This window comes from Thamnophis sirtalis, unplaced genomic scaffold (assembly GCF_051295495.1).
Source record: "Thamnophis sirtalis isolate CommonGarterSnake01/CBP01778 unplaced genomic scaffold, rThaSir2_p1.2 scaffold_3, whole genome shotgun sequence".
Classification (NCBI taxonomy): Eukaryota; Metazoa; Chordata; class Lepidosauria; order Squamata; family Natricidae; genus Thamnophis; species Thamnophis sirtalis.
In genome coordinates, this window is record NW_028261383.1 from 136836939 (window position 1) to 136861289 (window position 24351).

At 38.8% G+C, this 24351-nt stretch overlaps 1 long non-coding RNA gene across 1 annotated transcript; it reads left to right on the plus strand.

The window, feature by feature from the left end:
- The first annotated feature begins 342 nt into the window (after nucleotides 1-342).
- On the plus strand, nucleotides 343-21327 carry LOC148048196 (uncharacterized). The gene is made up of 3 exons (XR_015695814.1): nucleotides 343-421; nucleotides 19802-19968; nucleotides 20977-21327. It is a non-coding gene; the product is annotated as an uncharacterized LOC148048196 (long non-coding RNA).
- Nucleotides 21328-24351: the final 3024 nt, after the last annotated feature.

Here is a 24351-nt window from a genome sequence, read left to right on the forward strand (position 1 = left end):
TGAGTCTTAGCATTATGTCTCCCACAGGCGATCTTTGTAACTATTTTTGTTCCATTTTGCTGTGTCGCACAAAAGGAGGCGCATCTAAGCCTGAGAAGTATTTTGTCTATATATAAATATATGCAAGGTAAACACTACAGTTCTAGACAATCACCTGAATTCAGATTCTAAATTCTATCCTGGGTTGGGTTACTTCATAAACTATCTAAAAGTTATTAAAGATATAGAAAAACGTTCATGTGGGGGATTTGATTTAGGTTTCCCATCCCTAATCCTTTTTCTTATTGGCAACAGTAATCCAATTAGACAATAATCCTATCTTCTTTGAAATCCTTCACCACAGCATCACATGATATTAAGTTGTGAATGTTGTGACTGTGATGGAACTAGGAGCCAGGCAACAGCAAATGACTTTGTTGATGTGAGTAGCAAAGAACACAAATATCCCAAGGCTATGATCTGTTGCTCGTGACTACCCTAGGACGATTAGGGATAGTAGACATTTGCTTCATCATTGACTACTAGGAATAGTAGACATTTGCTTAGGATAATGTTGGATTTAAAGCCGTGTAATTTCATACATGCTTGTACTTAATAACTGTTGCTGTTTGGGAGGAAAAATAAAAGTGACTGGCTCTAAAATAAAATCTAGAAGCTGATTTGACATTCAACAAATGGTCTGTATTTTAATATGTTGGATTTATAACAATGACTGTGGTATTGAAGAAATGAAAGGGATATATTATGTACCCTGAGAAAGCAACTGACATAAAAATGTTGATTCCAGAATCAATATTTGTACTCATTACATTCTTGTTGTACAGTAGTATTATGTGTATTTTAGTAGTATGTGTGTCATCAATTTCATTTCATAAGATGTGTGTGTGTGTGTGTGTGTGCTTGTTGCTTTGGTTTTGTTATGCAGCGTGATGCAATAGGTTTATGTCCCACTTGCTTCAGAGAGATAAAGATGTGAGCTAATTGAAATATTAAAGCAAGGGCATAACACTCTGTCTAAATCAATAGATATACTCAGCAAACCTCTGCCTTTTAAGGTTTCATTCAGTGATATGGGAAAAACCTAGGCATATATTTAAGATTTTCCATTAAAATCCATGGGACTAAAATACACATCTTCAGCTGGGTTGTGCCTAAGGGAGCAGTAAAGGACCAATGAAAATGAAGGAAATACGTTCTTGAATTGGGAATGTCAAATTCAGTTATGTATTCGGTTGTACAAATAATCAAATTTTATATGCAAGCACAATATGGTCAATTTGTTTCAGCTGTATGCCCCATTTCCTCATTTATTTCAGGCCAAATTGGAAGAAGTCTGAAGGATCGAATTAAAATATGTCATCATTGTACTTAAAGGTTAGCAGAGTTAAGATTTTGGTGGAAATGTTAGAGGAGAGGATGATGCAATTCACGGTCAAATGCCCAACTCGTGCCTAGCAGATTTTGGCTAACCCTTGTTCTGGGATTCTGGATTATCTAATCACTGGTTTCTTTTGAATTCTCAATAGACCAGCCATTACCGAAAAAAATGCAGTCTAAGTACTGGAATACTGACAGTGTGTGTGTGTGTGTGTGTGTGTGTGTGTGTGTGTGTGTATGTATGTATGTATGTATGTATGTATGTATGTATGTATGTATGTATGTATGTATAAATATATAGTAAATCAAAGGCCAGATCATTTCATGGCATAGAAATAGGTGGTTATACAATTCCAAAAATTAAAAGATTCAAGGCGCACAGATGGCATTGATTACAAGGCAAAACTCAGCATTAGATGCAAGCTTTCTAAATGCATATATAGTGGCTCTTCATTTGTGCATTGCAAGAACTGCCATACTCATGTACCACAAATGATTGATTGATTGTCCTTCAACAAATGCAACTGAATTCCACCCTGAATCGCTAATGATTTTTAAGATGTTCTAATTATTTTATAGGAACAAGCCCGTCTGCATAAATATTTAACATTTGCCATTTTGGATGTCCGAGAGCTGTGATTTCACTGAAAAAAAAAATTCAAATAGGACACTTTGTAACAGCTTCCTTGTAATAAACAAAAATAGTTTGATGTTGACCAGGTTTTGTGGTTGGGGCTGGAATTGAGAATGTATTCTGACCACTGTCAAATTAAGTTTGTCAGGGAATCCGAAAGCCAAAAACAGCAAGTCAAAAGCTCAGATTAGTTGCTTTTCTGTTTCTCTTCATCCACAGTTACAAAAGAAAACAGGAAGTTACAATGAATTATATGACTGTAGTGGAACTGCTTGCTTAAGCCATGTCCAGTTGGATCTTCTAATGTGCAAAGCAGATGGTTAATTGCAGCAATTTAACGGAGCTTCCGAGCCAGTTTGCTGCAGTGGCTAAGGCATCTGGGTTAGAAACCAGGAGAATGTGAGCTCTAGTCCTGCCTTAGGCATGGTTAGCTGGGTGACCATGGGCTAATCACTCTCAGCCATAGGAAGCAAGTAATGGCAAATCACTTCTGAAATCTTGCCAAGAAAACTACAGGGACTTGTTCAGGCAGTTGCCAGAGTCAAAACATACTCATACACACAATGGAGCTTCCAGGTGATGCCATCTTTCTTTGGTGAACAGGCCATATTTTTATCTCCTCTTTCCCAGCCTTTTATCCAAATGGGAACAATCATTCAGATAGAAAGGCCCAAAACAATGGCAATATGCATTGAACCTGTGGATGCTTTGCATCTCACTTTTATCACATCTGTTTTTTGGGGTTGGAGTGGGGTATGATTTTTTTTCATCAGTTACCTCTGTCTTCATCCCTTGGTTCATCCCCAGCATTGTTGCCTCCCACAGCTACATATACTGACTCAGTGGTGAAATTCAATTATTTTTTACTACCGGTTCTGTGGGCATGGTTTGGTGACGTAGCAGGGGAAGGATACTGCAAAATCTCCATTCTCACCCCTCTCCAGGGGAAGGATACTGCATAATCCCCATTCCTTCCCCACTCCTGTGGGTAGGATATTGCAAAATCTCCATTCCCACCCCACTTTGCCCAGCCGAACTATTCAAAATTTCTGTTACCGGTTCTCCAGAACCAGTCAGAACCTGCTGAATTTCACCCCTGTATTGATTGGTTTTGCAATTACTTTTCTATCATTCAACTCTAGAGCCTTAGCAGTAACAGCCACAACAACAAAAACAGCAATTGCACAAGCACGTGAGTCAAGAAGCTCTCTGTGAGCTCCGAAGTATCTTCGGTTTGGTGGAGGGAAAAATGGGAGAGGAAAGAGGGGAAAACAGTGATAAAAAGGTAGAATCATAAGCATCTTGTCAAGATCTAGATAAGTAGGGTTTTTTCAGCAATAAATGTGGAATAGCAATTAATTTTATGGGCATCACATCATAGGAGAGAGGGGGGGGAGTGAGTATGGGAAATGAAGTAATGTTTTGCACATAAAATTATGTCCTGAAAATAGCATTGGCGTTCTGGAAATCAATCATGCCATTTTTCTATGTCTTCTTTTTCTGAAATAACATCCTAAAAGCTACAGATCAGTCCCAAATTGAGTGTCTCAGCTTCCTGTTGCAGAAATAATAATAATAATAAAAAAAAACAGACAGTGGATAAGGAAAGGAGAGTTTCAACTGTGAATTTCTGGCAATTAAAAAAAAAGCTTTTGATTACAATGAAGGAGAAAACTATACTTTTATACAATTGAATTAAACATATTTCATAAAAGCATTGGGAAGTTTGGATTGTGCTTAAATGCACATTTAGCGTGATATGGGAATGCAATAAACATGTCCAACATCCATGGTTGTCCTGTTGTACCTGTGAAAAACAATTTTCAAGACACTGGCAGTTCTTGGAAAGATGAATATACTTCCAAAATTGCTTATGAGTGTTTAGTGCTTACGTTTGGAACTAGTGTATTCCTACTTGTAACCTGGGAACTGTCACCTCTTCTAAAGACAAACTACTTACAGTACCTTTCATTGCAAGAATTTGAATTGACTTTCCCAGCATTCATGCCTTGGAAAATGCCTTGTCCTGGAAGGAATGTATAGGAAAAATCTTTAAGAAATTCTATACTGTCCCTGTGATATGGCTACCATAGAAACCACAGCTCATGTTTTCTGTATTGCCAGTTCTACAAGGACATTCGCCACTAGTTGATTATTCCTCTTTTATTTAAATTTCTGGTAGCTTTTATTTACACTATCTGCTTAAAAATCAAGATGAGTCTATTTCTCTAAAAGTAGCAAAATTTTGCTGCACTATGCATATGCTTTGCTCACAAATGGTTGCTGATAATTTTTATAGTTGTTAGGGGATGGTTATGTATTGTTCATTTTATTGATTGTATTTTTATTGGTCAATGACCTAACTAAAGTTTCTGTCAGTCTGTCTGCTTCCTTCTATTTCAGTAATGCGGTCCAATATTGGGAGGAATCTTTGTGGGTTGCTCTTCGTTTGACTTGAGAAAGACATACAAATGTATTTGCAACCAACAGCTGACATTTGTGTAGATTTGGGGATGATTCCCATGACTGCATACAGCAAATATGAAATCTAGGATTAAGAATTGAAGTTGAAAAGTGATCTCAAACTTTTGGATTCAATGCTTAATTTTTAAACTGGTAAATGCAGGGGATGCATACCTATGCCAGTGGAAGGGAGAGGACACTTTAAACTTAATGAAAACTACTAACTTTACTGTTATTACTACAGAAAGTAGTTTCTAGAACAGATTGAAATCTCTTCCCCCCCCCCCAAATGAGTCATCATAGTCCCCTCCACCAGTGGTGAGATTCAAAATTTTTCAGTACTGGTTCTGTGGGTGTGGCTTGATGAGTGTGGCATGGCATGGTGGGCGTGGCAAGGGAAGGACACTATAAAATCTCCATTCCCACCTGATCAGCTGGGACTCGGGAGGCAGAGAATAGATGGGTGGGGGGCAGACAGAGGTGGTATTTGCTGGTTCTCCCAACTACTCAGAATTTCCACTACTGGTTCTCCAGAATTGGTCAGAACCTGCTGAATACCACCTCTGCCCTCCACCTCTTTCCACTCAGCAGTAAATGTGTCTGTGATGATTCCATTGGTTTTAGCAACATGGATTAATTTTAGAAGCAGATCCCATACATATATACAATCAGCTAATTCAGATGAAAAAATGTTTCACGTGCCTATGTCTAAACAAAATTATGCTTGGGAAATGTTGGCTCTTCTTCCCTGTAAGCTATTTTGCTTCAGCCCAGAACTTTCTGCACTCTCTAGGTTGATGTTTGTCCTTCTAATTCTGTCTACATTCACCCCGCATAGCATATGTTAATGCTGTTTCTAGCTCACTACCCAGCAGTTATGAGCATTACCTTGGCTTCATGCCAAGACAAGAGAGGTGGAACTGGCACACCTTTTGGAAGAAAAAACAAAGATCCACCCTAATCCTGTTCATCCAAAATGTGGTTGGATGGTGCTTGCTTGCTCTATGAGGTATCCAGATGGCACTACTTGATGGAGTGATTCTAAAGCCATTTCATACCCTAATATGTAGATTTCATTTCTTCCAGGGATGGGGGACACCACAATTGGAAGGGTATTTCTTCAAAATATTTGATTAAGTCACATGATCCACCCCCCACACCACTTCAGGATCCCTCAAGCCTTAAAGGCCTATTATAGTTGACTGGACATCTGGTTCTAATTCATTGATTACCCATAGTGACTTTGCAATGTTCTGATTACCACAGATCCAGATCAGGTGGCAAAGCATTTGAGGGGCTTTGTTTTACAAAGTAGAAAATCTTAAAGAGCAACCTGATAAAAGGCTATATTATAATTTACAGAGAGAAAGTCCCAGCTAGGTAAATTGTTAATCAGTATATGTATCATGATCGTATCACCTCAATATTGGAAAAAAAAAAACCATTGATGGCTAGGAACCCAGAAAATATGTATGATTGTATGCCACTGTAGGTTCAAGTACATATGCCCTTCCTCATTGGCCATATTTATTAGAATTATGCATTTGCTTCTGATGAAACATAAAGCTGAGGAAAGCAATCTATGATTACCTTTAAACTATGATGATTGTGGTCTAAAGTGATCTAAAATGATACAAGTACTGAAATTCTAGCTTAAGAAGCTTGCCGTGTGAGCAAAGAGGTCCTCACTGGTGTAAAAATGGAGGGAAGGCTCTGTTTTCAGTTTCATCCAAGGCAGCTGTGACATCCCGTGTCAATCTGTGTCTCTAAATCAAAATGATCCCTTGTCCAAAAGCACTGCTGGTTCTGAATCAAATACATTTAGGCCCACACCCCCTAATGCACTGTGTAAAACTATGGCCTAGAGCAGAAACGGTCCCCAGTAACAGGCAATAAATCAATGCTTCACAGGAAACAACCAAGAATGCTCTCCGTTTGCTCCCAGGAAGTTTTTCATTTAATCTCTAATGGATGGAAACCATGAAGGGGAAGGAATAATATCTGCTCTCACATGTTTAGAAACATTAACAATAAAAGCCCTTTTATTTCTATCATCCAATCCAACTAGTTGCTGAATCCCCATTCAAATTTTATTCAATGCCCAGGTTAAATTCTCACAGACAGTTTGAATAGCTAATACGGCCTCTTCTTGGACCTAATGCCTCTCATGACCAACAATAAAAATTTAAAAACAGCATAGGTACGAAGGCTATCTTGGGTGAGAGAAAATTAGATTGAAAACTCTTGATTTCTAATTTCTAATTAGATTTCCCTTTAATAGGGTTTCCTTTTAATGAAAGAAGGTTTAAGAGTTCAGCTGTAGAATTTCTAAAACCTAAACAGGTGTAGATGTTTTCCCACCATACAAGTTTTGGTTTTTAATCATATTTTGTTATATATCTATGACTGACTATAATACATATGCATTGTTTGATGCATATAAATAAATATAAATAAATAATGTATTATGTTATAATACATATTTATTTCTCATGGCTTATCTCTTGCCATGGAAGTTTCTATTCAAAGTTTAGGCTTTATTTACTCGGCCCATACATAGGGCCAGCCATGGTTCTGTTTCCTGCTCAGAGATGCATCTCACAGTGTGGCTTGGAGCACTTAGGAATGTATAAGCGCCCTGGGACTATCACTAAGAAGGACTGAACTTCCAAAAGAATTTCAGCTGAAGATTCATAAAGAATTTACACATTTTGCGAGTCTTGGCTTGGAGATGACTTATAAATTCCTCTCCTTCATGTGCTTCCTCAAAACTGAAAAACATATGATGGTATGGGACAAGGAAAAGTGTAGTGGGTAGTGATGCATGGGACAATAATGCAATATCTTTCCTAGCAGAGACTGGCAGGTTCAGGAGCTTCAAGTCCACATTTTTTCTTCTGATGTTTACAAGCAAGAGTTCTCCTCCTCCTCCTCTTCCTTCCCCTATCCCCGAAGATTTATATTTATTTTGCTCATTCAATCTGTCTCCCCGCCCTGGCATACATATGCCTCACTTACAGTTTGCTGAGGATTACATCCCCTCAACACTACTCTTAGTGCACTGCTAGCATCCAGTAAAAGGCAGCCTGAAAACTAGTGTAGCATTTTTAACACTTTTCAAATTGTGATGCCTTCAGAATTAGTTGGCCCACTATGGGAGTGTCCCCTTCAGTCCAGTCGCTGGGTTCTCTGCAGGTTCTACATTGCTGTTTTGACTGCAAGGGAGACCAGAACCCTGACTTTTGCAGCTACTTTCTTTGGGTCAGAGTCTATGCAACTTAAACACCTCACAGGTTGACACTGTGAACATTTATACCACTCTTGCACTTGAACATCATTTCCATTTGTCCCAGTGAATGATTGACATATTCACCCTGAGGGTGGAAGGCGGACAGGAAATATTTATCAGAATTTACAGTGCCATAAGGAAGGATGGAATTCTAGTGACCACATCCGTTCTGTTTGCCAGTCTTGTGATTTGGCCATAAATCTGATTTGGGAAGCTCATTAGCAGTCTGGGGTTTTTGGTGGGAACATTAGCAATAGAGAAGTGATAGAGAGATAGTAGGAATATACCCTTTGTCAGAAAGAAAGGGAAAGGGGGAAGGGAAATGGAAACGGAAAGGGAAGGAAAGGAAAGGAAAGGGAAAGGGAAAGAGAAAAAAGACAAGCCAAAAGCAAATGGAGCAATTAGCTATGATGTCTGCTACAGCAGACATTCTATCCAAAGCTTTAGTCAGAGGGATTGCTTACAGTTGCGCTGAAAAAGAAAGAAAGAACCACCCACTTCCTGTATATGACTCTGAGAAATGTGGATCCAGTTTTAGATTGGGCTCTAAATCCTGCATTAAGTTTCAGTTTGTGCTGCCAAGAGTACTGCACACCTCTGGGCAAATATGAAGAACAAAAAGCGGAAACCTCTGGAGGGACCAAATCCTTCCCTAACCTTTCAATTAGTCTCTAATCCCTTTCCTCCTCTAAAATCTCTGCTCCAGGCTGCCTGGCTTTGGAGATTCTACGCAGCCAAGAAGAACCTCACCTCCCTTCTTTTTCTCAGGTTTTAAGAGGGAAGGGACCTCTCCCCTCTGCCCTGGGCCACAGCAGACTCATGCTGTTGCAAAGGCTGCTCACAGTGCCCTTGCTTCCGATGCAAACATTTTCCACCTGGCTGAGTCAGATTATTTACAAAACATTATAAATAAGGATTCCCTCCCTTTCCCTTTCCCTTCCATTTTGTTTTAAACTGCTGGTGGAACTATTTTTAAAAGCATGACACGGGATGATTGTGACACATTTGGTGTTCTTAATGAGTGGGTGCAGTTTTATTTCATGTTGTTCTTGTCACCGAGCCTAATAATACAAGTGTGCCCTTGTATAGAATCTGAAAAATCACAGGGTTCATGACAGCCCATTCCCCTACAGCAGTATGGAATTTTGTTTACTGTGTCTGTGTGAATACATATTCGTTGTTCAAGAGCCATAGTAAAGGTAATCCACATAATATTTTACATTGAAGCAGTCGGCTGGTGTATGAGTGATTCTCAGTTTTATTTCAATTTGTTTCTCTTCAGAGTTTCTTAGCTTTTACACCTATTTCTATTGTACTATTTGTATGTGTTGATGTTTTCAAAATCAAGCCATGCAAAGTCCATAGTTTTCGTTATATTCCCAAGATATTTAGTGCTTGTTCAGACACAAGGCTCACAGCCAGGTCAAGTGCTTAAGTTGGAAAACAGGAATATGTTTCTTTCCCTGGCTACCACATGGCCTAAATTTTGCAGCATGTCCTTCCCCTTTGTTCAGGCCCTTTAAAGGTGCCATATTTTCAGTGGAGTACTTCTAGGTATGCCCAATGGAATGGTACAGATCAGGTTGGTTTCAGAGTTGAAGACTATTTGAAATGATTTCATTTCTATCACTAATTGCCAATCCACCAGTGATTAATGAGCTATCATTCAAATTGCTATTAAAGTTAATGTAAAAACTGTTTGACTGTTTTCTGACTACCATATGGTCAATGCTGTCAGTTCTTAGAGGTAGGCCAGATCAGGAAAGAGACATTGCAAAATTCTATGAGAATGGTTCTAAGATATAATAGCAGAATCATAAAAACCTACCGGTGTTTCTTCTACTCTCCCTTATGCCAAACAGAAGGAGTTATTTTGAATTTCTGTCTTATACCTTCTCCTTTCCCTTGACTTTTATTTTTCCTTAATAGGCCCTATATAATTTCACCAGTGTTATCTTTACCCTGCACACACATATTCAAATAAATAATATGAAAACAACAAACTATAAAGCCATGTGCCTAGAGTAATTCACTGGATATGAGTCTCTATGGAAGCTCCAACTTTTAGCAGTAAGCTGCATTAAAAAGGCACAAAGTATATTTATTCACTTCCTCCTGATTAAAAGTGAGAAACTCATATGGTCAGAAGCTACTACTTTTTTCACTTGAAAAGAAAATACTTGTCAGTCATTTAGAGTCAGCATAGTCTGTTGTTGGGGTACTGATAAGAGGTTGCATGATCAAAAGCAAAGCTCAGAAAGATAAGCATCCTGAAAGAGATCTGGAAAATTAATTCAAATATTTTAGAACTCCCAAATCTGCTCTGTCAATATCTGTTGGGACTGCAAATTTCAGAATCCTCAGTGAGCATTCTATCACAGCAAATTTGGAGGGCTTCTGTTTGGAGATGTGCTCCTCCTATCACATCTATTCACAAAATTATGAAGCATCCTAGAACATCATGGCAGTCTGATCACCTTCATACTGAACTCATGGTATTCTTTCATCTCGGTGCATGTATCACATGATAATTTTGCATCTTCTTACCATTTTTACCATATCAACTCTTCCAAGGAACACCTGGAGGAAGATGTATAATTTTGATCAGAATGTGGAAGCTCCTTTGTTAAAGAACTGTTGACATGCTATAGTTTCCTTGTTTAGGAGCCCAGAAGAATTGACTCAAACATAAAGCACTATCATCATGTGGATGATCCTATTTTGCTTCTCCTTGGAGTTTCTTAGAAAGAAGTTGGAGGAACAAACTGATAGCCCACATGTGTACTTAGATTATAATTAGGCAGCAGCCTTGATGGTGTTGTTTGAATCAATAGCCAAGCCTGGAATCCCTTTCCAACTTTATAAACTTGTATTGAAAGTGAACTGTTGATTGTATAGTCCTTTAAGAGGCAATTTGTTACATTATCCTGTTTTAGTAAGTTCAAATGGATAGAGCTGGCTTGGTTTTCTAAAGCTGGGTACCTCCTCTTGGGTGCTGACTTCCAACCCCCGTGATGTCAAAAAGAATCTGGTTGGGATTTCCAGCATGCCTAAGGGAAGAAATAGCTACCCATGGCCAAACCATCAGTAATGAAACTGTTTCCAGAACCTCTAAAAGCTTTCTTGGCTTCCCTATATGAAGTCTGCACAATACTTGGAAAAGCCTCTCCTTCAATAGACTGACCTATCTTTAACAGGATCCACCTGGTCTTGCTTGGCTTTCAGTTTCACTTTGTCCTATTAACAAATGGGAGAATCCCGACTCTCGATGGATAAGGGCTTCTTTAGATGCCCTGGTATTTGTTCAGTCTATGCTATTTGCTCTCCTTCTGGATTTTGTTTTGTAGTGGTGAAGAAATCTTTCCCCAGTTTGTTTGAAGGTAGCATATGTTCTGGTCCAAGCCCTACTTGCATTTTGAACTGCAAGGTGAAGGAAACGAGGATCCTGTCCCACAAAGGTTTCTCAGATATCAGTATGAATTTGGGTCACTCTTCTTAATTTGGCAATAATGAAATGGCATTTGGCTGTCCTGGTACAATTTACCACTTCTCAGATGACAAAGTTCCAGTTCTCCTATTGACTTGTGGGAGTGTAAATTAAGTTTTGATCAAAATCACTAAATAAGTTTCTTGGCTAGCTATACCAAACTGCCATGGATAAACTTTTAAAAAGTTTTTTTTTTTAAAGGGAAAGAGAAAAACAGTTATTTTCTTATTTGGCTTGCCAGAAGAAATATTTTTATTTTGTTTATTAAATGTATTTATCATTCATTTATTTATATCATCCTCTGTCCACCCACCCATCATTACTACAATAGACAAAAAAAAGGAAGAAAATAAGTTATTTTTATTTAATTTACAATATATTCTCCCTTTATACCCATAGGTTGCTGAAAGAGTACAAGTTAAAGATTGCTTGTACTTTTTAAAAGAAAATACATTAGGAAAAAAGTATGCATATTCCAAAAAACCCTTTTAAAAATAAGCAAATAATGAATATATAATAATCATGTTGATATCTTCTGCCTCCTTACCAAATCTCATTCAGCTTTTGCAAGTTACAGAAAACAATTTGCCACACTGACCATTCTGTGCAGGTTCAAGATTTCAAGCACCAATAGTTCTCATTTGTATTTATTCATCAAAATATTTAAGAACCATTCTTCTCTCCAAAAGAGCCCTCAAGCAGTATTCGGGAAAACAAAATGCTTCTCTAATCAAATGAAAAATAATGCTACCTTTAAAAATAGTATTGAACTAATGTATTTACATCTTTTTAAAAAGGTTTCTTAAACAAAATAGGTTTCTTGATATGTCCTAAGGCCAGTGGTTCCCAAACTTGGCAACTTCAACTCCCAGAATTCTCTAGCCAGCTCTGGGAGTTGAAGTCCACAAGTCTTAAAGTTGCCAAGTTTGGGAACCACTGTCCTAAGGCTATACAAAAAATGAGACCCAACTCAAGGAAGATACAAACTCCATTGATGTATACATGAGTGTCTGAACATTTATTTATTTAATTCATTTCACTTTGTGCCACCTGACTCCAGGCTGACTCATAATAGAAATACAACAAAGTAAATAGTCATACAAATAAGGGAAACAAATAAAACTAACACGAAGTCATATGTAACACATGATAAATATATTTAACAAGGGGTTTCCATTCTCCCCATCACTTGGAAAAGAAATCAAGGTTTTTAAAGCCCTCCAGAAGATAGGCGCTATCCAGATTTCAGGGGTGGGATCTCATTGCACAGGGCAGATGCCACGTGAGAGAAGGTTCTTTCCTGACTCCTGAAAGATCACACTCTTTGATCAAGTGATCCAAATAAGCTTCCCCAGTTGCTTTTTGAGATATGCAAAAAGAAATAATGATAATCAGAAATTAGTTTTTTTAAAAAATTCCTTCCATCTTTTGACCAGATCTGCAAACAACAAATTTATGAATTGATTCTGAGAATTTTGTATGGACACGATTCTGGAACTTGACTGGAATTAAGAACTGCATTCCCAATGCTTTCCATAGTAGAGTTTTACATATGGTTAAAATCAGAGGTGGTATTCAGCAGGTTCTGACCAGTTCTGGAGAACCAGTAGCGGAAATTTTGAGTAGTTTGGAGAACCGGTAAATACCACCTCTGACTGGTCCCGCCCCCATCTATTCTCTGCCCAGATGACTGGGAGAAAATGGGGATTTTACAGTATCCTTCCCTTGCCATGCCCACCAAACTACGCCACCAAGCCAAACCACACGCACAGAACCGGTAGTAAAGAAATTTGAATCCCACCACTGGTTAAAAACCCCTCCAATAATCACACTGGGCCCATGATGTGAATTGCTCTGTTTAGGGTTCTTTTTATGGTGAATTAAAAATAATATATTCAAAAATTGAAACGCACAAGCCCCATAATACTTTATCATGAATTGTGAATCACAATTTGCCATTTTCTAGTTTGCAAATTCAACCCTGAATGCTTAAGGTAAAAAAAAACAACAACCCACCGGTGAAGCAGTGAACTTTGCCTTCTTTTTCTTACCTAAAAAGCAACTCAGATAGTAGAATAATTTTCTAATCCTGATTGTTAGTGCTCAGGCTTGGAGCAGAAGGAATTACACAGCAGCAAAATTTATGACCAGACAATGTACATACCTACCAAGAAGTAGAAGGTAGGAAATCAATGTCACACATTTTCCTCTCTGTTTTCATGGAAATGACGGAGTGCTAATACAGCTTCATCAATATCAGCACATAACATCTACTAGGTAACTTAAGGTCTCCAAATAATCAAGGAACAAATTGTGAACTGTGCCATAGGAAAGACATAACATATTCAACTGCCTTTTTTATGAATACAACTTCCTCCATTCTTTCAGTGCAGGACAAAGACATTTTTCTCACAAATTGTATGTTTTTTGTATAGGATATAATTTAAGGTCCACTGGAAAATAATCCCATTCAAAAGCTGGTTTATCTTATTCACATTCTTCAGGACCTCCAAAAGCTTTCTCTGTTAACACATTTCCATTAAGGTTCCTTGGACCTTATGATCTTCCCACTGAGACAGACACAGTTGAAAGATTACTACCCAGCTATGCAATCCGTAGACAGGATAACAGTTATATGATGAAGTGATCTCGCAACTCATATTTATTGGCTCAGTATGGCTTGAACTATTAACTAAAATAAACTATAGACCACAATTACAGTACAATATTTTATAACATATATGCTAAGGGATTGTAGTCAATCTCTCACTAACCATTCAGTTATCACTCTATTGTCTTCATTTATCTCTTTGCATTTGAAAAGTATGTCTTCATTCCCACTCTTGTTCTTTAGAGTTTTGAGAAACTTTTTGATGAAATATTTTTGACTTAATAGTATAACAAGGGATATCAGTAGTCATTTTGTTATTCCAATGGGATTTAAATGTGCAACAAAACTTACACAAAACTAATGGCAGAAAAAGATCCAGTGGTCCATTGAGTCTCCTCTTTGAGTTTTTTGTTTATTGGTTTTTGTTTTATTTGTTATTTTTATTTGTTATTTTTAATTTTTTCATTTATATATATATTGTCAGGTGATGGACATGTGTTTATCCCAAGTATGTTTAAACTTAGTTACTGATGATTGACTCACTACCTCCTTCTGTGAAGTAATACTTTCTTAGATTACTTTTGAACTTCCCTCCTGTCAGTTTGAGGTTATGTGTAGAAATCTCTGAAATAATCCTTCCAACATTCCCTCACTTCAAATAATTTCATTACTTTTATTTTAAATTTTCTTCACTCTATTGCAGTGCTCAGCCTTTCTCCAGTTTCTAATATATTCAAAGTCACTGACTAGTCTAAGGTGGACAGCAAATTTCAGGGCATATATTTAACACATGCGAAGTTAGGGTCCCATCTTCTCTGCCTGCTTCAGTCTTACCTCCCTGCAGACCTTGTAGAATAGACCAAGAAAGGTTCAAAAAGATCAGGAGAGCATCTAGCTGAGTTCACTTCCTCCCAGTGAAAAGGAGTCTTTTCAGAGTTTCTAAACATGGAAGTGTTCTATACACAGTGCCAGTGCCTGAGGCTGTCAGGGTCTGGATGGGTATGAACAAGCTTGCACTCAATCCCGACAAGACCGAGTGGCTATTGATGTTCCCTCCCAAAGATTGGCCAAGTATTCCATCTCTCAGGCTGGGGGGTGTGTGAAATTATAGGCCCCTCAGAGAGGGTTCGCAATTTGGGAGTCCTCCTGGATCCGCAGCTGACTTTAGAACACCATTTGTTGGCTGTGACCAGGGGGACCTTTGCCCAGGTTCGCCTGGTGCACCAATTGCGACCCTACCTGGATTGGGAGGCCCTTCAGATAGTCAATCACGCCCTTGTGGCTTCAAGACTGGATTACTGTAACACGCTCTACATGGGGCTGCCCTTGAAGAGTGTTCGAAGACTTCAGCTAGTCCAGAACGCAGCCGCGCGAGCGATTGTGGGTGCACCCACGTACACCCACGTTACACCTATCCTCCGCGAGCTGCACTGGCTACCCATTAGTCTCCGGACTCACTTCAAGGTGCTAGTCGTTACTTATAAAGCCCTACATGGCATCAGACCTGGGTACCTGAGAGACCGCCTCTTGCCAATTACCTCCCATAGACCGATCAGATCGCACAGACTAGGCCTTCTCCGGATCCCATCTGCCAGCCAATGTCGGCTGGTGACTCCCCGGGGGAGAGCCTTCTCTGTTGCAGCTCCAGCCCTCTGGAACGAACTCCCCGTGGAGATCTGGACCCTTACTACTCTCCCGGCCTTCCGCAAAGCCACTAAGTCCTGGCTGCTCCGGCAGGCCGAGGGGCTGTCGAAGTATCCAGCCCCACGGTAACTATGAATGTTGTGTATTTTAAATTGTTGTTTTGTCTATTTATCCCCTTCCCCTGTTTATTGTAAGCTGCCCGGAGTCCTTTGGGAGTGGGCAGCATACAAGACCAATAAACTGAACTGAATTGAACTGAACAGTCAGCCCTTCATTTTGTTCTCTATGGGGAGAGGAAAAGCACTAAATGTGGAGAGTGAATACTATTGCAAGCACATTAGTAGTTCATGTTCAGGAAAATGGGAACCCTGAACAAGGCCTACAAAGGTTTGATTGCCTATAAGAGAAACTTGATAGTTCAAAAGTAAAGTCATTTACATGTGGCTTAAGCTCCATCTAAAGTCCATACATTCTTCTTTTTAAACAGAAAGAAGGCAGTAGAACACTCCAATAGACCTGGAGATTAGTTTCCCAAGTCACTCTAATTTTCCCTGTAATTAACGTTTGTTAAGTGAGCTAGAATAAATAGGTTGTTACATCACACAAAGTGATAAAAGAATTTTGTCTGGCATTGTGTTGTATGGACTCCGCCATTATGTTTTGTGGTTTATGACTTGGCATGTAGAGCAAACCAAAGCAATGACATTTATTCATTCAAATGTCATTTCATTATTGGAATGATTATTCACTCACTTCTGTTTATTTATTTTTATTTATTTATTAAATTTATATGCAGCCCATCTCACAATCAAGTGGCTCTGGGGTGACTCTATGTGCACAGACATCTGTAGAACATTATATTAAATTAACTGTTTGATTACTTCTGCCAGATTGAGATGCTTTATACACCTTGATTATTATGGCTTTTCCCATAAGCGATCAGAACCAGCCCACTGGGAAAACAATACTATACACTGTTTGCTCAGAGTCTGCAAACTTCTCATATCTCCATGAACTCTCCCTGTTGAGATGGCAGGAGGCCTGCCTAGCTAAAACAGCAGACTCTGCACCCTGCAGGTGTTGCTGTAGCATACAGCTGTGGATTTGCATTGGGTCAAAAATTATGATGTATGTTTCCTTTGTCAATGTTCCTGAACATTGAAGGAGAACGGGGAAAGATAGAGACAATAACAAGCAGGAGTAAAAGCCAACTACTGGATCCAGATGTTCCATATATAGGTTCATGGTAGCAGCAGCAGCGTAAACACTTTGCAAGCTTATTTCCCTGTTTCTAATATTATAACAAGGCTTTTAATTTGTTGTAACATCATGTCCATAGAAAACCTGGGCTTCATTCCTACTCCTTCCTTGTCCCATTTTTGTTTTTGTTTTTGTTTTAAAGTAAAATAGCTTCAAGCATTTAAGACTGTTTGGAAAGAAATTTGCAGGATTGGAGAAATACGGGTTTCTGTATCTGTATTTTGCAGCATCTCTTGAGCTTGGCCATGTTGGGTTGAATTGCTAGAATTGAAGTTACGAACATCTGGAGAGACACAGGCAGAGGATAAAGGAAACAGGATAGGTGGAAGCAGATTTTTACGAAATCAGCGAAGGTTTATTTTTCCTTACTGTATACCCTCAGGCTGGTTATAAATTCAGCAACCAAGAGACCCTGACTGTGAGAACACCATAGATTTAGAGATTAGGACAGACATTCTTGGCTGAGCTAGAAGAGTTATACAGGGTCAAGCCTGGTTAGTACTGGATAGGAGACCACCAGGAATTTCCAGGGCTGTCAATAGAATGGAAACTCAAACTTATTCTGGAAGAAAATAATTCCAGCCTTTTCTCAAATGAGACTTTTCTATCCAGGAGTTGAATATGCAGCTCATGATTCCCCCATCCCACCCCCTGCCAGTAGTCATATGAATTTGAAAGGAAGGAGTGCCAAATAATACAAGCACATTTTATCCTTCTTTAATGCAGTCTGTATCTACTTTTCCTCAGAATGTGTACTTGGGAACAAAATGAGGCATGAAAAGAAGCCTGGCTCCCCAAACAACTGATTCATATGTTTGCTTTAAGAACGATTCATCTTTACTAAAGCAGCAGTGAGGTTGCTATTTTTTTAGTTCCTTTTTAAACAGATCACCATTCTGTAAATCACTATAGATTTACTACCAGCTATTCTGTTTTATAATGGATACGGTGTTCGAGAGGTGGGCTGCTGGGGTTTCACAGGGGTTCAGAAGAACCTTTAGCTAAGATTCTGTGCAGTTCGGAGCACCCCCAAATCCCACTCCTGGCTGGCCCTGGCCCTCCCACCCCGCCCCTCCCAGGACTTCCCACGTGGTCTGTTTTGGTTGCAGGTAAGTGCAGGGTGCATGAGGAGACTCGGAGAGGATGAAAAACAGGCCTACTGGAAGTTCAGAGGGCCTCTGGAGCCTGGGCAGGCTGTTTTTGCCCTCCTGGAGGGCAAGCTTCTGGAACCCAGGGAGGGCAAAAACGTCCGTCCCCCTGCCGTGGTGCCGGAAGCCGACTAGGCCATGCCCACCCAGCAACTGGGCAGAGAACCCCTTGCTAAAAATTTTGAAGCCCACCCCTGGATGTGACTTTCCCAGGGAAAGGAAGGCTAGAAATAATTGAAGAAAACTTTCAGATAGGGAGCAAGTTATTATAGCCTATCGTGACTAATTCACCAAACCCCGAGTGTCTCTAGGTTTTTATATACATAGCCATCTGTGTGTATCTTGATGATGCTTCGTCATTATCCTGGAGAATGAACAATTAAAAGTTAACAATATGGAAGCAAAGAAGTTCTAAAATGTGTTAAAACTATTCACTTGACTTAGAAATAATGCGCCCGTTTCAGATGGTTGGCTGGCACAAAGTCAATATTGCATAGGGTGTTTAGCATTTTCTAAGAAAATGGATAGATTTTACTTCCTTGTAAGGCTAAATTAAACAGTATTTCTCTCCCCATATCCAGTCCCTCATGTTTCTGACAGTGTTTAAGACTCTTTTTCACAGAATCACAGAATATAAACGTTGGAATAATGAAAATGGGCCCATTTTTTGACAAAAAAAGCTATGCATAGCTTTTAGGAGGCTTGTAGAGTGCTCCTTGGGGCTGGCAGTGGCAAAAATGAGCAAAAAATGGTCTGTTTTTTGCAAAAACAGGCCCATTTTTTGTCAAAAAAAAGGGCATGCATAGCCTTTTGGAGGCTTATGGAGTGCTCCTAGGTGGGTTGGGTGGCCGATGGCCTGTTTTTCACTCATTTCTGCCCTCCCCAGCCCCCAGGAGCACTCTGGAAGCCTCCTAAAGGCTATGCCCTTTGCAAAGGGGGCAGAGTTTTAGGAGGCCAAAAATGCTGTATTCAGTGTATAAGCCTCTTTTTTGAGTAAAAAAAGTGCATTTTATACTTTGAAAAATATGGTAGTTCCATTGAAATCTAGGACTTTTCAGATGTCACTGTTGAATTCTTCTTGAATTCCAGCTTGACAATATCTTCTGAATCCTGATTCTGTCCTTTGCTATCCTTTGGTTACCTGCAAATCTAATACTCACATTTTCTACTACATCATCTGACTCATTCATAAATGAGCAACAGATGGAATACAACACAGCCATGTAAATTTACACTTTGCTCCAGCTTGACACAGAGTCATTGGCAGATACACACACACACACATACACACACACATGTTTGTGCATGTGTGTATGTGTATGTGTATGTGCATATGCATATGCATAAGTGTATGTATATGTATATGTATATACGGTATATACTTTGGGAACAATTATTTAATCAATTCTTCATCCATGTAATGGTAGCCTAGCCCCATCTGATTGTTGGCCTCTTCTTTATTTGAACCTCATGGGAGACCTGTCAAATGCTTTGCTAAATTCAAGGTACACTATATCCTCTGCATTCCTGTGGTCAACTAAATTGGTCACTCCAATCAGAAAAAGGAGATCAAGTTGGCTTTGCAAAACTTATTGTTATTAAACCATGCTGGCTCCTGCCAAGCGATGCATTCTTTTCTATTCCTATTTAATATACTTATTAGACATTTGAGAGAAAATACACAAATAGGGGAGACAAAAAGAACATAATAAAGGGATATAAGTATAGGATACAAATGAGTAAAGGATTTGCAAATTTTTTAAAAGCCTGAAAAGTGCTACTAAGTTCTGAGCAAAGGATAAATATCAGGAAATTTAGCACAGTATAAATCATAAAATTAAATTATGAGATGCAATAAATTCTCTCTTTTCCTTTTTTCCCTTCCTAGTGTTTTCCCATAAATGCAAGATCTACTGCCTTTTCCAGACCAACTCTTGGTTGATGGGTTGTGACAGGAAATAACCGCTAGGCTTGATGGCCAAGCCTGATGTCGTGGGCTGACAGATAGTGACTGGCTCAAAGTCATCCATGTGGCATTCATCCATGTAGTCTAAGGTGGGACTAGAATTCACTGTCTCCTTGTTTCTATCCTGGTACATTAATTACTACATCTCTCCTTTTCTAATCTAGAAACCTATAAATTAAAAATATAGATTTCATGAAAAAAGAAATCCATTTTTTGTATATGGTACAAATATATGCATCAAATTGTAATCTAGCCTTCCACAGGTGGAAGATTTAACCATTTACTTATTTCATTGCCAGCTATATCAGGAATCTAGAGATAGGTTCATCACATCCTTGTTAATCCAATTGAAGCAGTCCAGTTTAGAAGGAAAAATATATATATTTTCTGTTGTCTGATGTAGATGAACAGGTAATGAAACTGATTTGAATTATGTTCTTGGGCAGAATTACTTTTGAGACATGAAATCATTATAGAGACTAAAGCATACTCACACAATTTAATTAGCCATTCTTTTATATAAGGGATCGAGCAGCCTTTCCAATAAAAGACATATATCATCTTTGCAACAATTAGCATGCATTTTACAGGAATACTCAGTTTGGTAAGGTTGAATAAAAATATCACTGGGAATTCAACTTTTATAGAAATTCTGTTTCATTCTAATGTGAACCATTTTTTGATTTTATAACATTGCTACCAGATACCGATAGGTGAAGAGGATGTGATCTTAGCACTATGTATATTACCAGCAATTTTTAGAAAATTAACAGTCCATTTTAGCAATTAGAACTGGGATAGCAATAGCACTTAAACTTATATACCATTTCATAGTTCTTTACAGCACTCTCTGAGCAGTTTACAAATGTCTGCCTATTGCCCCCAACAATCTGGATCCTCATTTTACTGACCTTGGAAGGATGGAAGGCTGAGTCAACCTTGAACTGGTCAGAGTCAAACTCCTGGCTGTGGGCAGAGATAGCCTGCAATACTGCATTCTAGCTACTGTACCACCAGGCTCCTAAAACTGGAATAATATTTACTGGAGGAAAGGATATCAACAATTTCAATATGCTAATAATACAACTTCCTTTTAGAAACCAAAGGAGGCCTGAACATTGGATGAAAAAGATGAAGAAAGCAAGAAATTTGGTCTCTTCCTGAGTGTCAAAAAGACTAAGCTCATGATCACTGCAAGGAATAGAAATGTCAAAACAACAATTGGCAGTAACAAGATCAAATGCGTGCAAGAATTCACTTTCCTAGGATAGCAGATTGATCGAAAGAGTGAATGCAGTCGTGAAATAAAGCAATGATGAGCATGAATCAAGCATGAAAAAGCAAGGACCTCAGCCTGGCAACTAAATGCAGACTATGTCTACGCTATCACGTTAAGAAAAGCTACTAAAATAGCAAGCAAATGAGAGGAAGCAAGGAAAATGAATATGAATTTCTTTCCAAAGAAATTCCAAAGAGCAGCAAGGAAAAACCACAAAGTTTATTATGACCAGCATTGGCTATATTGTTTACAAGTAAACTGCTTGGATGGGCACACCAGGAATGCATTTGCGCAAGTCAAAAGCATTTGAACTCCATTTGCTGCTCATAAAAGAATTATCAAAAATAAACAAGGGAAAGAACTGTTTGACCAACAAGGTGCCAAGAACAGATGACATGGAAAAGCAAGGATATCAGCCTGGCAACTAAGTACAGATTAGTCCATACTATTGTATTTCCTATAACTATCTCCAGTTTTGAAATTTGGACTATGAAGAAAGTAGAAAAGCAGAAAATTGATTCATTTGAGCTGTGCTGTTGCAAAAGGCTCCTGTCAGGCCCAGCCCAAGAATGACATAGAAAAACCCAGCCAAAAAGTCAGTTCTTTATTTGTTTATGCCATATAGACAGAATCTTGCCAGACTAAACCTATGCAATGCTATCCCTAACAGATATACCCTGGGAGATTCTAGGGAGTTGCTGTCCTAAATCTCTTCCTCTTTCTGTGATGCAGCTCTGAACTGTGTTGTCTTGTCTTGCCCCTACCTTGGAATGTGCTCCTTCCTTCTTGGGAATCTGCCACTTCACTGCACAGTAGTCCCCAACTTACAAACATTAATTTAGCAACCGTTTAGAGCCGAGGTGGCACAGTGGTTAAATGCAGCACTGCAGGCTACTTCAACTGACTGCAGTTCAGCAGTTCGGCTGTTCAAATCTCACCGGCTCAGGGTTGACTCAGCCTTCCATCCTTCCGAGGTGGGTAAAATGAGGACCCGGATTGTTGGGGGCAATATGCTGACTCTGTAAACCGCTTAGAGAGGGCTGAAAGCCCTATGAAGCGGTATATAAGTCTAACTGCTATTGCTATTGCTAACCGTTCAAATGGCACTGAAAAAAGCAACTGGTCCTCACACTGACAGCTGTCATAGCATCCTCATGATCACATGATCAAAATGTAGATGCTCAGCAGCTGGTATATAGTTAGAACATCTGCAAAAGTCCCATTTCATAATCTGAACAATATTTGCGACCTTCCAAGCTTACAAGCATAGTCAATGGCCAGATTTCCTTAATGACGGTGGGACTCACTTAACCATGGCAAAAAGATCATACAATCAGTTATGACTCATTTAACAACCACTTTTTTAGCAGAAGAAATTCTGGTCCCAATTGTAGTCCATCATATCCCCTTCCCCATCATAGGCACATTTCATCACAGCTCCTGAGCAATCCTTGTACAGTACAGGTGACAAGTAGTTGAGAGTATAAAACCAGACATATTGCTGGAAGGGAAAAATCACAAAATCCTGCCTTACTTATTCTGGGCATGGCATAAGATCAAGCTCACTGGAAAAGGTATTTACACTCCAAATGGTTCGCGGTAAAAGGAAACACAGAGGCTGGATAGCATTAAAGTTGACACCATCCAGAGCATAAATTGAAAGAAGCCACACAAGATTGGAAAATGTGGAGAGAACTGGTCCACAGAATCTCCCAGCAGTCAGATGTGATTGAACGGATAGAAACATCATCAACATATCAACAATAAAACCAGTGGTGGGATTCAAATAATTTAACAACCGGTTCTCTGCCCTAAAGATTTCTTCCAACAACCAGTTTGCTACTCAGAAAGTTAACAACTGGTACTCCTGAAGTGGTGCAAACTGGCTGAATCCCACCACTGAGTAAAACCCATTTTTCTCTAATATCCAGTAGAAATTTAATATTCTTCTTCTATTGAAACTCCTGTTGTTGCATATCTTTTACAATATCTAAATTCTGCATCTGTTTAATCATATGGTTCTTGACCTACTCAGGTTCCGAGTCATTCTTCACCAGCAGTTTACAAGTAAGGTCAGACAAATGTTTCAAGTTACATAAGATAAGATGCTTCTGTAATTCTTTTAATATTAGGCTACGTGTATGAAGGGATTTTGTTTCAATTTTGCCTTTATTATTTTTACAAATACCTCAAGGTGGTGAACATACCTAACACACTTTTCTATTCTTATTGTCCCCATAACAGCCATCCTGTGAGGTACGGTAAGTTGATTTGAGAGAGAGTGATTGGCGCATAGTCACTAGCTGGCTTAGCTGTTAAAACCAGTCAGTTAGATGAAGCCATTTTGAAGTAAAGGTTTTGCCTTTGTCTTCTTAATAATTAAACTTCGCAATTTCAACAAATTGTTGCCTATCTACTGGGCAAATTTTTGTGCTTTCTTCTTCATAAAAATAAACATGTAATAGTAAAGCCAGAGGAGGAAAATGCATTGCATGATTTTCTAATTGTATTTTTCTTCTTGGGCATTCCTTTAGCGAAAGCACACAAGAACAAACGCATAAATAATTCTGAATATACCTACCACAGTTCCCACATTCTTCATTTAGATAAACTGTGTAAGGAATAAGAGCATAATAATGTTCTTACGTCAGACCAAACATGTTTGTAAGTCCAAATTCAATTTCCACAGTAGCTCACTAAGTCTCTCTTTCGGTCATGTAGGTAGTTCTCGACTTATGACCGCAATTGAACCCAAAATTTACGTTGCTAAGTGAAACATTTGTAAAGTGAGTTTTGCCCCATTTTATGATCTTTCTTGCAACAGTTAAGTGAATTACTGCAGTTGTTAAGTTAGTAACACAGTTGTTAAGTGAATTTGGCTTCCCCACTGACTCAGAAGATCACAAAAGGTGATCACATGACTCCATGAGCCAGTTGCCAATCAGCTGAATTTTGATCATGTGATCATGATCAATGTTGCAATGGTCATAAGTGTAAAAAGACACCATAAATGTGAAAAATAGTCATAAGTCACTTTTTTCAATGCTGTTGTAATTTCAAACAGCCACTAAACAAATGGTTGTAAGTCAAAGACTACCCGGTTTTGCTCCAACTAGACAAAATACTTATATTTTCAATTTCTAATAAAATCTAGTTGGTAGCTACTTCAAAGGTGGAGACCCTCATTCCTAAT